Raw genomic sequence first — 16,612 nt, 5'->3', positions numbered from 1 at the left:
AGGATTTATGCAATGATGCTGGCCAGCTTCCCTGCTCACTTCACACTTTTTTGGCAGTTGGACAGAGCAACTGCTATCCACTAAGTGCTTTTTAAAAGAAACAAAACCCTGAGAATCCCCAATGAGGAGATGGACTAGTCGAAAACCTGTCAGTTCTATCAGATTTGTACAACTTAGTGGAAGTGACAGCAAAAGTAATTTATGGCTCATTTCACTCTGGAAAAAACATGCTTCTTATACAGTGCTGCCCATAATTATTCATACCCCTGGCAAATTATGACTTTAAAGAGACACTGAAGCGAAAAAAAATATATATGATATAATGAATTGGTTGTGTACTATGAATAATTACTAGAAGATTAGCAGCAAAGAAAATATTCTCATATTTTTCTTTTCAGGTATATAGTGTTTTTTCTAACATTGCATCACTCTATAATATGTCCAGATTACACAACACTCAGCATTCAAAATGAGTCTTTCAGAGCAGTCTGTGAAGTAATAAACTCTCCTCTGCTAGAGTAAAAGTAAACAGTTTAATTACAGTTTAGATAATAAAAGTCAGATAACAGCCCTCTCCAGGACCAAGTTGGTCGGAGAGCTTAATAGCTTTTTTGCATAGAGATAACAACTGGAGTTTCTAAACTCTTCCTGCACTGGAAACAATTAGACTGATGTATCTGATCTTAATGTTTTTTTTCTTAGCTGTAGTACACATACAAATCATAATATCATCATTTTTTTTTCGCCTCAGTGTCTCTTTAAGTTACTTTTATTGAACCAGCAAGTCATTTTTTGACAGGAAATGACATAGGTGTCACCCAATAGATAATAAGATGATGTACAAGAGGCATTACTGTGGGGAAAAAAATGTTTCAGCTTTTATTTACATTTGAGCAAAAAGTGTCCAGTCCAAAATTATTCATACCCTTCATGTAACGATTGGTGTCAGCAAGAACAGATTTTCTGATTATTGGTGATCTGCAGTATCACCAATAATACAGATGTTATACCTGATTATGTGGTGATCTGCAGAATCACCAATAATGCAAGTATAGCAAGACACAGGACACCCAGGTGTAAGATAGTGTTTGGTGCAACAGTAAAGTAGATAGAGATACCCACTATTCCAGAGGAGCTGGTGAAGGAGGTATCTCTAAAGAACACTGTAAACAGTACTCCAGCAGGCTGGAGACACAGAGGAGTTAGTGACAGGTTCACCCGTGGAGCGTGTGAAGCACAGTAAGACAATGAATACTGATCTCTCGTGGAGCGAGTGATTCAGACTGTACTGCAGCAGGTGATCACCTGAGGGGCAGGAGATCCAGGCAGTACCGTAGTAGCTAGTCACCTGAGGAGCAGGTGATTAGGACTGTATTGCATCTATCTACCTGAGGAGCAGGTGATTAAGACTGTACTGCAGCAATCTACCTGAGGAGCAGGTTTTTCAGACTATACTGCAGCTATCAACCTGAGGAGCAGGTGATTAAGACTATACTGCAGCTATCAACCTGAGGAGCAGGTGATTAAGACTATACTGCAGCTATCAACCTGAGGAGCAGGTGATATATAAACTGAGAATCCCTCACCAGAACTATGCTCACTGGTGAGGGCAGAAGAGTCAGACAAGCAGGTTTGGCAACACACGGACAGATACAGTACAAAGGCAGAAGACTGAATCAGAGTGAGATATAAGCTAAGTCGGCAACTAGATCAGATAGGCAAAGGCACAGAATCAAAAGACAGAGGAGTAGTCAAGGCTAGCAGAGGGTCATAACAAATAATACAATTCAGTTAGTACTTTAAGCTATCAATAGAATCTGGCTAAGTGTGGATCCCCAGCTTCTGCTGGTTCTAGCACACTTTCGATCTGACTAAGGGTCTGAGTGCTAACACGTAGCATATGCAACAGCAGACAAGGAACAACTGACAGGCATGCTGTATATATACTGGAAGCGCTCCTTAGCGCCGCCCCAGTCACTCAGCCAATCGGGATCAGTGTTGGAGTCAGCTGACCGGCTGATCAGCTGACTCCCCTTCTGCTTGCATAAAGCTCCTGTCTGTGCGCGCGCGCATAGACCTCAGTCTATGTGCGACTGAGGGTCCAGGCAAAGTTCCATCATGTAACGGCGCGGCGGAGGCCACTGGCTGAGACGCGGGGACAGCCGCCATGTCGCTCAGCGCTGCGGCGGCCTCCCCCGCATTCACCATAGTCCCAGGCACAACTCCATCATGTACCCGTGCGGCGGAAACCGCCGGCTGAAACGCGGAGATAGCCGCCATGCTGCTCCCTGTTGCGGCGGCATCTCCGCTATGCTTTACACTTCACAAACCGTCACAGTCTGTGGGAAAATCCAAAGTTCTATACCATTCCAAATAGTCCAAGCTGTTCTAAAGCATCCTGATTACCCTGATTAATTGGGAACAGCTGTTTTAATCAACTCAACAGGTGAAAAACAGCAGCTCTCTGCAGTTGGTTTATGGACAGTTATGGCTAAGACAAAAGTGCTCAGTGAGGACCTGCGGCTGCGCATTGTGGCTGCTCACAAGTCAGGAAAGGGATACAAGGCCATTTCTGAAGTTTTCAAGTTCCAGTGGCTACAGTGCAAAGTATTATTAAAAAATACAAGATGTTCCACACTGTGGAAAATCTCAGAGGATGTGGTCGGAAGCCAAAAGTGACACCTGTGCTGGTCGGGAGGATAGTGAGAGAGGTGAAAAAGAATCCAAGGATCACCACCAAGGCCATCCTGGTAAATCTGGGCTCTGCTGGTGGCAATGTCTCAAGGTAGACTATTCAACCGACACTGCACACTGCTGGGTTCCATGGATGCAGACCAAGGAGGATGCCACGCACACAAAAGGCACACAAAATCTCGCTTGGCCTTTGCAAACGCTTATCTGGACAGAGAAGAAGTCTTCTGGTCATCTGTGTTATGGTCAGATTAAACTGACCACAATGATGTTTCCTTCATTTGGCGTAAAAAAGGAGAAGCCTTCAAACCCAAGGAACACCATCTTCACTGTCAAACATGGTGGTGGGAACCTAACGCTTTGGGGGTGTTTTTCAGCCAATAGACAAGGGAACCTAATCACAGTAAACGGCACCGTGAAAAAAGAGCAATACATGGGGATTCTCAATGACAACATCAGGCAGTCTGCAGAGAAACTTGGCCTTGGGCACCAGTGGACATTTCAACATGACAATGACCCAAAACACACAGCAAAAGTGGTGAAAAAATGGTTAGCAGACAACAACATTAACGTTTTGGAGTGGCCCAGCCAGAGTCCTGACTTGAATCCAATTGAGAATATGTGGAGGAAGCTAAAGATCAGGGTGATGGCACAAAGACCCTCCAACCTGAAAGATTTGGAGCTCATTGCTAAAGGTGAATGGGCAAAATACCTGTGTAGTCATTCAAAAAGCTGGTCTGCAATCATAGGAAGCATTTGATTGCTGTATTAGCCAATTTCTATTGATTACTGAAAAGGGTATGAATAATTTTGGACTGGACACCTTTTGCTAAAATGTAAACAAAGCTGAGAAATGGTTTTTTTCCACAATCATGCCTCTTGTACATCATCTTGTTATCTTTTAGAGACACCTATGCCATTTACCATCAAAAAATTACTTGCTGGTTGAATAAAAGTAACTTTAAGTCAAAATTTGCCAGGGGTATGAATAATTATGGGCAACACTGTATGTATGTGTTTATATGTATTTTAAAGTTTGAGATTTTTGCGATAGTGGACCTTTAAACCATGAGCGCCTCTGTACTTGATTAACGATGGTTCAGCGCCTGCCTGGCAAAAATGTACACTGCTCAAAAAAAACACAATGTAACTCCAAGTCAATCACACTTCTGTGAATCAAACTGTCCACCTAGGTAACAATATTGATTGACAATCAATTTCACATGCTGCTGTGCAAATGGAATAGACAACAGGTGGAAATTATATGCCATTAGCAAGACATTCCCAATAAAGTAGTGGTTCTGTAAGTGGCGACCACAGACCACTTCTCAGTTCCTATGCTTTCTTATTACTTTCGAATGCTGGTGGTGCTTTCAATCTAGTGGTAGCATGAGACGGAGTCTACATCCCAAACAAGTGGCTCAGTTAGTGCAGCTCATTTAGGATGGCACATCAGTGCGAGTTGTGGCAAGAAGGTTTGCCGTGTCTGTCAGCGTAGAGTCCAGAGCATGGAGGCGATACCAGGAGATAGGCCAGTACATCTGGAGACATGGAGGAGGCCGTAGGGGGGGGGGGGGGGGGGCAACAACCCAGCAGCAGGACTGTTACCTCCACCTTTGTGCAAAGAGGAAAAGGAGGAGCACTGCCAGAGCCCTGCAAAATGACCTCCAGCAGGCCACAAATGTGCATGTGTCTGCTCAAACGATCAGAAACAGAATCTACATGGGTGGTATGAGGGTCCGATGTCCACAGGTGGGGTTGTGCTTACAGCCCTTGTTTGTTTGAAAGGACAATATTATTCAATTTAAGAACCATCGCACAATCTTGCAGTATAAAATTTGATACAACTTTATTAGTACAAAAATACAAAAATGACGTTTTCATAAAACTTTATCCATGAAATCGGTATTCATGAATAGCGTTAAAGCATATCAGAAAAAAGACCTCCATGAGACTGACAAATTCTATTATCTGGCTTGACATAATGAGCAGTTATTGTTTCGAGCAACAACACATGTTCGTTTCAGGCGACTTATGCCCTTCATCAGGCCTCTGTACACATAAATATTCTATTGGGCCCAATCAGCAACGAGAACTAGATTTGCATGATCATAAATATAAAACAGCATCCACACCAACCAGACGCAATTACACTATCTCACAGGCTGGCATCCAGAAACAACCATACAGCTAAACAGGGAGTGCTTACAGCCCAACCTCATGCATGGCATTTGGCATTTTCCAGAGAAAACCAAGAATGGCAAATTTGCCACTGGCCTGTGGTCTTCACAGATGAAAATAGGTTCACATTGAACACATGTAACAGAGTCTGGAGACACCATGGAGAACGTTCTGCTGCCTGCAACATCCTCCAGCAAGACTTTTTGGCAGTGGATCAGTAATGGTGTGGGATGGCATTTCTTTGGGGGGGGGCACACAGCTCTCCATGTGCTCACCAGAGGTAGCTTGACTGCCATTAGGTACCTAGATGAGATCCTCAGACCCCTTGTGAGACCATATGCTGGTGCGGTTGTGTAATGATCCGCTCAGCTGCCTGCGCAGGCAGGCAGCTTTTTGACCACTGTTCAGGTCTGCATTCTGCAGGTCTCTGGAAGAGAGACCTTTTGTCAGTTTTGCAGCTTGCTGCTGCTAGGGAATTTGCATACGTTGGTCATGCAAATTTCCTAGCCACATCCTCTGGAGGTTCGTACTATAAATACCATGTGATATCACAGACCTGCGCTGGTCATAAGGGTTAGTCCTGTGAAACACTCCTGGAGTGTCAGCCTTGCTCATTGTTTGAAGATTAGCTTAGAGTAATTCCTGGGACTGCACTAGGCAGATTCCCTAGTGCAGTTAGGATTGCATATCTGTTTTGTTTGTCTGTTGCGATTGTTCTGTCCCAGCGGTGGTCGACAGGAAGTCGTTCTGATCTTTGTTCTTGGAGTATAGCTGGAGCAGCGGTTGCTACCAGCTATCTCATCTAATCTGTCTTGCCAGGATCGCACTCGCCTTGCGCTAGTGCTGTGGATCCGTCTGATCTCCATCTCTCTTTCTATACTTGGATCGCACTCGCCTTGCGCTAGTGCTGTGGATCCTTCTGTTCTGTCTTCCTGGATCGCACTAGCCTCTTGCGCTAGTGCTGTGGATCCTATCTCTCCTGTTTTCGTGTATCTGTCTTGTCTGCTACGAACGCTTGCTGGAGGCTCGGTGAGATAACCGTTAAGCAAGCGCTCGCGTCCTCTGTTTCATGTTTGTCTGTCGGTGGTTAGTTAGGCGTGCTTGTCTCTGTTGTGCTTAACACGCGGAGACCGCGCATAAATGCGTGCACTGTTGCGAATGAGTGCGGTGTTCGCGTTTAGTTAGCATTTGTTATTTTCCTTATCTTCTCATTGTATATTTGCTGTGCCTTTGCTATTCTCGTGCTCTGCCTTGCTGTAGCCTTGTGTCACCTCTGGCAATCGCCTCTCTCGCGATTGCGTTCCTACTTCATATCTGCTGTTGTGTATGCACCGTCGCGGGTTGGCGACTAGTTTGGTGCACACACATACAATCTGTCCCTTTGCTCAATCTCATTCGCAATCGCTTCTCAGGCGATTGCGTTCTCACTCGGTTTCCTTTGTTGTGTGTCCGCCGTCGCAGGTGGGCGGCTAGATTGGTGGACATACATACATTCCTCATCTGTGCTTATTCGGTCTTGTGTCGCTGTTAGCAACCGCCATCTCCGGCGATTGCCTTCTAACTTTATCTTCCTGGTTGTGTGTTCATCGTCGCAGGGTGGCGACTAGATTGGTGAACACACATACCCTCTGTCGCTTTGATCTCTCTCTTTCAGGGCTATCTTGCCCTGCGTTCCTTCCCTTCGTGCAATTCCTGTCTTGCGTTTGTGGCAGGGCAGAGGAGCTGTTCCTCTGCACTCCACAGCTCCACCTGCCGACAGGAATTTCCCTCTACAGGTGCATTGCACCTTTTGCTGGGTTCCCTCAAATTATACGCTTGTGGAGGATTTCCACAGTGTCAGCGCACGTCTTGTGCGCTGATCACGGAGAGAATTCCACAATCGTTACAGTATGAACAGCCAAACCGAAATTCCCAGTGTAGAGGGAATTTCCGGTTTGTACGATTTGGTCAAATATGGGTCCTGTGTCTTTAAGAGGTTTAAGATACTGGACTCTGAAACCAGAGATGAGTTCATATCAGAATGTTCCAGATTCTTGGCAAATCCTGAATTTCAGGCCACCAATATTTCCACTTGGAGTGGTCAGATTGCTTACAATCTTTTCAAAGGGGATCTGTTCGTGTGGGCTGATGAGTATGCCAGACACAAGAATCTGAGACATAACCCTCGCAGATTTCTGACTCATGTGTTTTCTCGTAAGCTTGGAACTTGCATGCCAAGTTATTTCTATGAGTTTTTTCCTGCAGTGCATGATGCTGATCAGATTAGGTTATGCAACATGTCTGTGTCATTACCATATGTTAATGAATTGGTGCTTGCAGGCCAATCTGCTGATTCGGTTTGTCAGCCAAAATATTCGTTGCCCATAGCAACCACAAATAAAGAGGTTATTTCTGTCAAGTCTGAAATGTGCAAAACCATTCAGTATGATAATCAGTTCAATGTTTCTCTTGCCGCTTTAGCTTCTAAACAGATGCAAGAGAACTGCCTGGATACGTTTCTTGCATTTAAACAGGCATGCAAAGTGGCTAAAAAGGGAAAAATTAAAAATCGCAAGCATCTGAATAAAACACTCCCTAATGATGTTTACAATAATGTTGCTCAGTCTCCGGGTTTTTCGCCCCAATCCAAAGCTTATGTGGATCTTATTATAGGTAGGATCGCACACTATATTAAAGCAGTTAAAAAATCTGTTCTTGTTCCTGAACTCCACCCATATGGAGATTATCTTGATACTGGCTTGTTTGAACCTCCATTTGCCTCATGGGAAATTGGGGCCTTGATGGAGGAATTTGATTTTGATTGGAAAGCCTTTTGCGATTTTTACATCGCAAAAAGCGAAGATGTCTTGAATGATTGTCTCGATTCTATGTACCTTTTGATTGATTCCGACGAATGTGATGAGGGTGATGTGGATCTGGTGATTTATGTATGGCAGACGATTTTGGATGAGTTGCACACACACCAATCAATTGATTCCAATAAAGAGACATCGTTGTCGGATGATTGTTCTCGCCTTTCTGGGGTAAAGCATGTGAGTCTTGACATTGAGCGATCTGAAATGAATGGGTGTACCACTGTGATTGATTTCTGTGCGAATCCTGAAAGATTCTCTCCTGACTGTGTGCAGTTTGAATCTATGCAATCTAATGCCTGTTTCTCGGATGTTCCTGCAGATTGTGATCAGCATGAATGTGCCAGTTTTCTCAAGGATGTGTGGGGCCCCTTGTCATTTAGAGACAGATCTTTAAGATCTTCCATCTGTGATCCTGCTATGGGAAAGATTCCTAAATTATGCAGCATCAAAAGTAAAATGAATATGTCTAATAAAGTTTTTCCTGATGTTGTCGCTATTTCTACTGCTAATGCGTCTTTGTTTCACCCTGTTCACACCTGTAAGGGCCCGTTGCCTGGTGACAGTTGCTCCAGTGTTTCTGTCCTGAACGCCTTACAGTCTGCCCCGCAGATCGCGGAGGTTTGCGCCATGGAAGTGTCAGTTTCACAACCTAAAGCGATTTTTGATTCGCAAGTTTTGCGTTCTAACTCCTCGGATTTGACATTGTTACCCGAATCTAAGAGTGATACAGCGCTTCGGTTTTGCGAATCTGATGCTGAAGCTCCTTTGCTTTGCCCAGAGAAGCTTTCTCTGAATCTGCCCTGTACCATGAATGAAAACATGATCTCCACTCGCACTGACATTTGTGAGTCCCTTTCTTGTTCTGAGGAAAATGCTGATTCTGCACCCTGTACTCTGGATGAGTTAATATGGCCTTGTTTAGAGTCTCCTGTAGTGTCCCTAGAGGCTCGTCTAGGTATTGCTACTATACTCACCTGTTTTTCTGCAGTTTTTGAGTTGCAAGCTAGTTTGACTGCTACGCAGAATTCTGGGTGCAGTGAGATTGAAGTTGGGGAGTCAGTGTGTGTTCCGGTAAATATTCCTGTACATTCCGCTCGTGATGATGAAATTCAGTCTCAGTTTATGATGGAACCTTCCCTGGGACATCTGCCCTGTCCACAAAATAAAGTTCCAGTTTTGCCCTGTAACATGGATAGTTTAGAATCCTTCTTAGAAAACTTGGAAAATGATGTTCCTGAGGTCTTGTCTGATGTCCTGGAGACCTCAAGTTCCTCCCAAAGGGTGCAGAACTTGTAGGAGATGTCTCCTGCCCCCCAAGTCCTTCTGAGGTGTTGCCCACTTCAGTAGGCATTGCTGTTGTGCTGACTACCTTTGCAGCTCTGGTGGAGCTTCACTCATATGTAGTCAATGATGATATTATTGTCACAGAGATTTCTAGGTTTGAGTCCAAGCCTTCTTTTGAAGGTTAAGTGCTTGAGACCACTGCTCGTGATGATTCTCTGCCCGGTTCTGGTTTTGGTCTTGTCGCGACAGACTCTGAGGTTGGCAGTTCCTCGACGTGTCCTGAGGTTCCCCTTGGGCTAGTGTACCCCGATGTGTTCTGTGACCCAGAAAGCCCAAGTGTGTCTCGGTTGCCAGCCTGCTCAGATGCTTCCTCTGTGGAAACCTGTTCTGATGTTGCCTGCCTGCCTGCATGCCCAGAGGTGGTCCCTGAAGGCCCTGGTCTTGATGCTTGTCCTGGTAATTCTGAATCCGGAATTGTCATTGGTTCCATAGGGGTCCTTGATAGTTCTCCGTGTGAGCCTGGAGATCGTTCTGCCCTCCTGGGATCTCTGCGGAGCTTCAAAGTGTTCTGGGAGATCCTGGGAGAAATATTTCCTGATACCTTGGATGAGATCAGCAGTGGGTACTTTGTGGAAAGGGACACTTCGAATGGGTATTGTGGCAGGTTTGGTATTTTTGGACGGTCCCTGGAAGGTGGTGGGCATGGCTCGGTGGGTGTCGATGGCTTTTTCTCTGGCATTCACAGTCCTGATGGGTGTTACACTGAGACTTGTGGTACTGATGGGCATGTTACGGTGGCTTCTCCTTCCGATGAGGTTGGTTTCGGGTGGGCTGACTCTGGAATTGGGCCTTGTCGGGCTGTCTCGACCTTCATGAGTCTTCAGTTAGAGTCTTTTGCAAATATCGGTTTAGAAGCTCGTCTGGAATCCGACCCTAGAGGAGGGGGTACTGTAATGATCCGCTCAGCTGCCTGCGCAGGCAGGCAGCTTTTTGACCACTGTTCAGGTCTGCATTCTGCAGGTCTCTGGAAGAGAGACCTTTTGTCAGTTTTGCAGCTTGCTGCTGCTAGGGAATTTGCATACGTTGGTCATGCAAATTTCCTAGCCACATCCTCTGGAGGTTCGTACTATAAATACCATGTGATATCACAGACCTGCGCTGGTCATAAGGGTTAGTCCTGTGAAACACTCCTGGAGTGTCAGCCTTGCTCATTGTTTGAAGATTAGCTTAGAGTAATTCCTGGGACTGCACTAGGCAGATTCCCTAGTGCAGTTAGGATTGCATATCTGTTTTGTTTGTCTGTTGCGATTGTTCTGTCCCAGCGGTGGTCGACAGGAAGTCGTTCTGATCTTTGTTCTTGGAGTATAGCTGGAGCAGCGGTTGCTACCAGCTATCTCATCTAATCTGTCTTGCCAGGATCGCACTCGCCTTGCGCTAGTGCTGTGGATCCGTCTGATCTCCATCTCTCTTTCTATACTTGGATTGCACTCGCCTTGCGCTAGTGCTGTGGATCCTTCTGTTCTGTCTTCCTGGATCGCACTAGCCTCTTGCGCTAGTGCTGTGGATCCTATCTCTCACTTATTCCTGTTTTCGTGTATCTGTCTTGTCTGCTACGAACGCTTGCTGGAGGCTCGGTGAGGTAACCGTTAAGCAAGCGCTCGCGTCTTCTGTTTCATGTTTGTCTGTCGGTGGTTAGTTAGGCGTGCTTGTCTCTGTTGTGCTTAACACGCGGAGACCGCGCATAAACGTTTGCACTGTTGCGAATGAGTGCGGTGTTCGCGTTTAGTTAGCGTTTGTTATTTTCCTTATCTTTTCATTGTATATTTGCTGTGCCTTTGCTACTCTCGTGCTCTGCCTTGCTGTAGCCTTGTGTCACCTCTGGCAATCGCCTCTCTCGCGATTGCGTTCCTACTTCATATCTGCTGTTGTGTATGCACCGTCGCGGGTTGGCGACTAGTTTGGTGCACACACATACAAATCTGTCCCTTTGCTCAATCTCATTCGCAATCGCTTCTCAGGCGATTGCGTTCTCACTCGGTTTCCTTTGTTGTGTGTCCGCCGTCGCAGGTGGGCGGCTAGATTGGTGGACATACATACATTCCTCATCTGTGCTTATTCGGTCTTGTGTCGCTGTTAGGAACCGCCATCTCCGGCGATTGCCTTCTCACTTTAACTTCCTGGTTGTGTGTTCATCGCCGCAGGGTGGCGACTAGATTGGTGAACACACATACCCTTTGTCGCTTTGATCTCTCTCTTTCAGGGCTATCTTGCCCTGCGTTCCTTCCCTTCGTGCAATTCCTGTCTTGCGTTTGTGGCAGGGCAGAGGAGCTGTTCCTCTGCACTCCACCTGCCGACAGAAATTTTCCTCTACAGGTGCATTGCACCTTTTGCTGGGTTCCCTCAAATTATACGCTTGTGGAGGATTTCCGCAGTGTCAGCGCACGTCTTGTGCGCTGATCACGGAGAGAATTCCACAATCGTTACAGGTTGGCCCTGGGTTCCTCCTAATGCAAGACAATACTAGATCCCATGTGGCTGAGTGTGTTAGCAGTTCCTGCAAGATGAAAACATTGATGTTATGGACTCGCCCGCCCGTTTCCTAGACCTGAATCCAAGTGAGCCCATCTGGGGCATCATATCTAGCTTTATCCATTAATGCCACGTTGCACCACAGACTGTCTAGGAGTTGGTGGATGCTTTAGTCCAGGACTTGGAGGAGATCCCTCAGAAGAACATCTGCAATCAGGAGCATGCCCTGGTATTGTAGGGAGGTCCTAAAGGCCCGTGGAGGCCACACACACTACTGAGCCTCATTTTGTCTTAAGGACATTACATCAAAGTTGGATCAGCCTGTAGTGTTTTTTTCCACTTTAAATTTGAGTGTGACTCCAAATCCAGACCTCCATAGGTTGATAAATTTGGTTTCCATTGATAATTTTTGTGTGATTTTAACTATGTAAAAAATGAAGTATTTAATAATAATATTTCATTCATTCAGATCTAGGATGTCTTATTTTTTGTGTTCCCTTGATTTTTTTGACTAGTGTATATAGCATTCCAAATGATTTCACATGGAGACAATTCCCTCAGTTTACCAGCAGATGGTGCACACTGCCAGCTAAAGTGAATGAAAGGCGAGATGTTGTGCAGCCCAATGGAATGGGGAGGGTCTGGCTTTGTGCCTAGCTATATAAAGCGCTGTCATGGGATTTTTTCTTACAGTCAGCTGAGTAAGAAGCTCTGGAGGGGACTGTCATTTGGGGTGGGGGAAGCTTAAACTAATTTATCTTTAGCGTTTAACCATATTAATGCTTGAGGAAAGCATTTTCTTATATTAAGCACGAAGCCAAAAGTTTTGACGAGATCTTAAAGAAACTTTTAGAACTTTTCAAGAGATCGACCTCCCACACCCCAACAAAAGGTAAGGTCATTCCAAAGACTGCCCTTTAACAGATGTGACTGTAATGCATGCATACAACCTCTTGTGTCATTTCCGCATGGAAGCTTAGGATTCCAATGTATTGTGTGCTGTAGCATAAATGATCAATGTTTTATACTTCAATTTTATATCTTGTCTTAAAACAGCAATTTATAGCAGCAGAGTCATGCTTGTGAAATCGCTTACATTTTGCCGCAATGCGAAGTCGCATGCGTAAACGGACATAATAGTTTCCTATGGTCCTACTGCGATTTTTACTGCTGTTCTCCTTTGCATTTCTGTAAAAAACGTGGACAACATGCACGACTTTTCCACTTGCGTTTAGGGATCGCACTATGCATTTCACTGAGACAAAATGCATCAAAAATGCACACTGAAAAAAATGACAAACGCAGTAGCATTATTATAGCACCGACATCTTCTGCAGCGCCGTACAGAGTATATTGTCTTGTCACTTAACTGTCCCTCAGAGGGGCTCACAATCTAATCTCTACCATAGTCATATGTCTATGTATGTATCGTGTAGTGTATGTATCGTAGTCTATGGCCAATTTAGGGGGAAGAAAATTAACTTATCTGTATGTTTTGTGGTAAGAAACTGGAGTGCCTGGAGGAAACCCACACAGACATGGGTAGGACATAGAAACTTCTTGTAGATAGTGCCCTGGCTGGGATGCGAACTAGGGACCCAGAACTGTAAGAAAAGCGCACTAACCACTACGCCACCATGCTGCCCATAAAGCGCATATGTTTATAATCCTGCAAGTGTGACCCCTTGCCCCATCTTTTCATCGATAAGCTAATAAGTAAAGAGTAAATTGGCCATACGTGATTCAGTCTTTCAAGAGAATGGTTACACAGGACGATCGTTTTAAAAAATTGTTTTAATGATTCTGATTATAGTGCTCAGTGATGATTTTTGACTAGTCACTCAGTCATTTCCTGAAGTAAAAAAGTATTATAAAAAGATTAACTGGGTCATTCGTAATGTTGTAACAACTGGATTGTAATGTGTCAGGTGCTAGTCTACTTTAGGGGACCCAGCAGGAAACTTCAGAGAAATTCAGCTAACAGGATTGGGTGGACAACATCCTCTCAAACTTCTAAGTTTCCAATAGGTTGTAGTAAACTACGCCCATGCTATTTGCCCAATCACAATGTTTTGTGCTGTTAAAGGGTACTGTGATTCAAGAACTTATCCCTGTGAGGGTTCCTGCTGGGTCGTCTAAAGTAGACTAGCGCCAAGAATGACTGGTCTGTATATGGACACCTGGTTATACTATGGAGGCCATAGAAAATGTGGTCTGAGGTGACCCGTTGTCTGAACAGAAGTTTGTGTTCCGTTACCTCAATGGACATGTCAGGACAGATCCCTCAACATATCCGTTGTGGACCAATCCAGAAAATAGTACAATTTGCGTTTAAGTGTAAAACTAGTATTTAGACTGCGTTCAAGTTCACAATTTTTAAAATGACTGGATTTTAGGTGCTGTAATCATAATGTAGTTTTTTAGGTGCTTTAATAACGCCTCTCGAGAACAGAAAGGCCACAACCAGTGGGTACTTGGTTGAGGATGGTCATCTGAACCCTAAATTGCAATTAGGGCCTATATGTACTGTATATAGGCCTTAATCATTGGTGTATAGCTTTAAAGGGTTCTGTGCCCCCAACCATCAGTGAATTACACCTGTACAATGAAGGTCACCTGGCAGGGATCAGGACTCCATATTTTGGGTGACAGTGTGGACCAGATTGGTTGCTCAGAGGGATTGCTTTCTCTTTGAACCAATTTTAATAATTTATCTCTCATAGCAACTGGTTACTAAACTGTGATGTGTGATTAAAGCTATGCACAGACGCCGGGTTTATGGTATTCGATAATCATTGGTGCAGCTCTCCTGTAAAAGCCCTGCCTCAGTACAGTTGTCCCCAATATCTATCGTGCCAAATTACTAAAGGACTGTTGTAAATGGCTGTTATTTGTTGCCCTCTGCTCATTGTCCCCTTTCCCTCTCCATAGAAAAGAACAGGCTGCTTGTTTGTAGCCAAATGACGTCAGTACAGATATTCATCATCACTAATCCTAAACTGTTACCCAAATGATCTCTGGGTGACAGTTGATTTTTCTGTATGATTGACCATTCGATTAGATCATTTTATTTGATCGGTAGAGATTTCGTTAAGTTCCATTTTGCTCCATCAATGGAAAATTACAGATATCTGGCTGAATCGACCAATTTACTTGATCAGGCATATTGGTCGATTGTAACGCAATCATATACTGTTTACATAATTTCAGTTTGGTTTCTGAGCAGAGAGGCACATTGTGAAGGAGAATTGCATAGGATCTCGGTTGTACTACTAGCCAATCGACTTTCAGGCCTTGTTCACATTCCTCTCGGCTCGTGTCCGTCTGCGTTGGGCTGTTTTTGAGTCGTCTTTTTTTCCGATTCTCGGTGCTTAGGTGGGCAATTCGTTTTTGTGCTTAGCGGTTTTCTAAGCGTTTTTTACAAGCGGTTTTGTAATTCACTCCCTGATGCAAGTCAGGAAGTGAACTCTTTGACCTGCAAACGAATGAATACAAATGTATTTATTCTTAAAAACGCGAAAGTGGTTTTGTGAGTGTTTTGCGTTTCTCTAATACTTTCCATTGAGGCGAAATCGCCTCAAAAATAGTACACACACCGCTTTACTGAACGGACAGTACATGACCTGCGTTGATATGAACCTTCTCACAGACATTCATTGCACAAGCGTTTGGTGGGCGATAAATCGCCCGCGTGTCAAAAAGAAAAAAAACGAAACCGCCTGCAGTGTGAACGAGCTTTCAATCAACACGGTAGCTGATCACCCAGTAAAGTAGATCGCTTAATCAAAAATCGAGTAATATGACTACTTGTACTCAGTCTGTACAGGCCTTAACACTAGGCCAGGGCTGTAACAAAGCACAGAGCTCTTTTATATGGAAGAATTCAAGACTATAGCAGCAGAATTTTAGCATTCTTTGTGTTAGATCCCCCCTGCTCTCGGTTACATAAGCTAAGCATAGCTGGCCTGGTTAGGCCTCAGCACAGAGCTCCTATTTGCTATAGAAGGAACAGGTCTGGGCTTGTCCCATGAAACAGGCTGTAACTGGCTGCCTGTCTGAGTCACCCTCTCTAGCTCTGGGCTGGGCGGGGCTTGTGTCAGGGGAATTGATGTGGGGGCGGGGCTGCTGCAGTGACAGGCTTTGTTTCCTGGTCTGGATGGCTGTCTGGGCTGGAGGAGGGGAGGCTCATCTCACAGCTCAGTGTTACATTGTCAGCAGCTGGATCTCGTCATGGGTTGATGCTTTTGAATAGAGCTGGATGGATAGTATATTCCTGAGTTGCAGATTGCCCAACAAGCTCATAGTGACCCAGAACTCCTAGGAGTGTGTAAGGGGGCTTCAAAGGACCAAAAAGCCCTCTTACTAAAAATAGTACGCATAACAAAAGTTTGCCTTCTTAAAACCGAAGCTATTATTATTATTATTATTATTATTTATTGTATTTATAAAGCGCCAACATCTTACGCAGCGCTGCACAATAGATAAATGGGTTAACATACAGGTAGAACATACGGAAACTCACAACAAAACAAGATCATGCAAATGATTTGATAACAATACAGTATCATAGGTCAAAATAGAGACTGTTCGAGTCTACAAGAGGGTGGTTGCGAGTAAGATTGCATAATCAAGCTGGATACGTTAGGGAGGAGGGCCCTGCCGGAGGCTTACAATCTAAAGGGTGGGGTGGAGACAATAGGTGCGTCTTTTGAGAGGGGGTCTAACAGAACATATTATGGTGCTGGTGTAGGGGGGTATGCGAGCGTGAAGAGGTGAGTCTTGAGAGCTTGTTTGAAGGAATTAAAGGTGGGGGCGAGTCTGACGGCTGGTGGGAGAGAGTTCCAGAGAGTAGGGGCGGCCCTGGTGAAGTCCTGCAATCGTGCGTGTGACTGAGCTATGCGTGGTGCGACTAGGCGCAGGTCATTGGAGGATCGGAGGGGGCGGGCTGGTATGTGCCTGTGGACCAGATCAGAGATGTAGGTTGGGCAGGTCTTGTGCACTGATTTGTAGGCAAAGCACAGGATTTAGAAATTGATCCTAAAGCTGATGGGGAGCCAGTGTAGTGCTTTACA

The 16,612-nt window shown here is 44.9% G+C and overlaps 1 protein-coding gene across 1 annotated transcript in view; it reads left to right on the top strand.

Moving 5' to 3' along the window:
• The first annotated feature begins 12,217 nt into the window (after positions 1–12,217).
• Positions 12,218–16,612, top strand: part of CCNG1 (cyclin G1) — a 28,573-nt gene continuing 24,178 nt past the window's right edge. Inside the window, exon 1 of the mRNA XM_068277943.1 lies at positions 12,218–12,432. The gene's annotated coding sequence lies outside the window, so the exon portion shown is untranslated. The remainder of the gene's footprint in view (positions 12,433–16,612) is intronic.

This window comes from Hyperolius riggenbachi, chromosome 3 (assembly GCF_040937935.1).
Source record: "Hyperolius riggenbachi isolate aHypRig1 chromosome 3, aHypRig1.pri, whole genome shotgun sequence".
NCBI lineage: Eukaryota > Metazoa > Chordata > Amphibia > Anura > Hyperoliidae > Hyperolius > Hyperolius riggenbachi.
The sequence above is the reverse complement of the archived record's forward strand: the minus strand, read 5'-3'. Positions and strand labels throughout refer to the sequence as shown.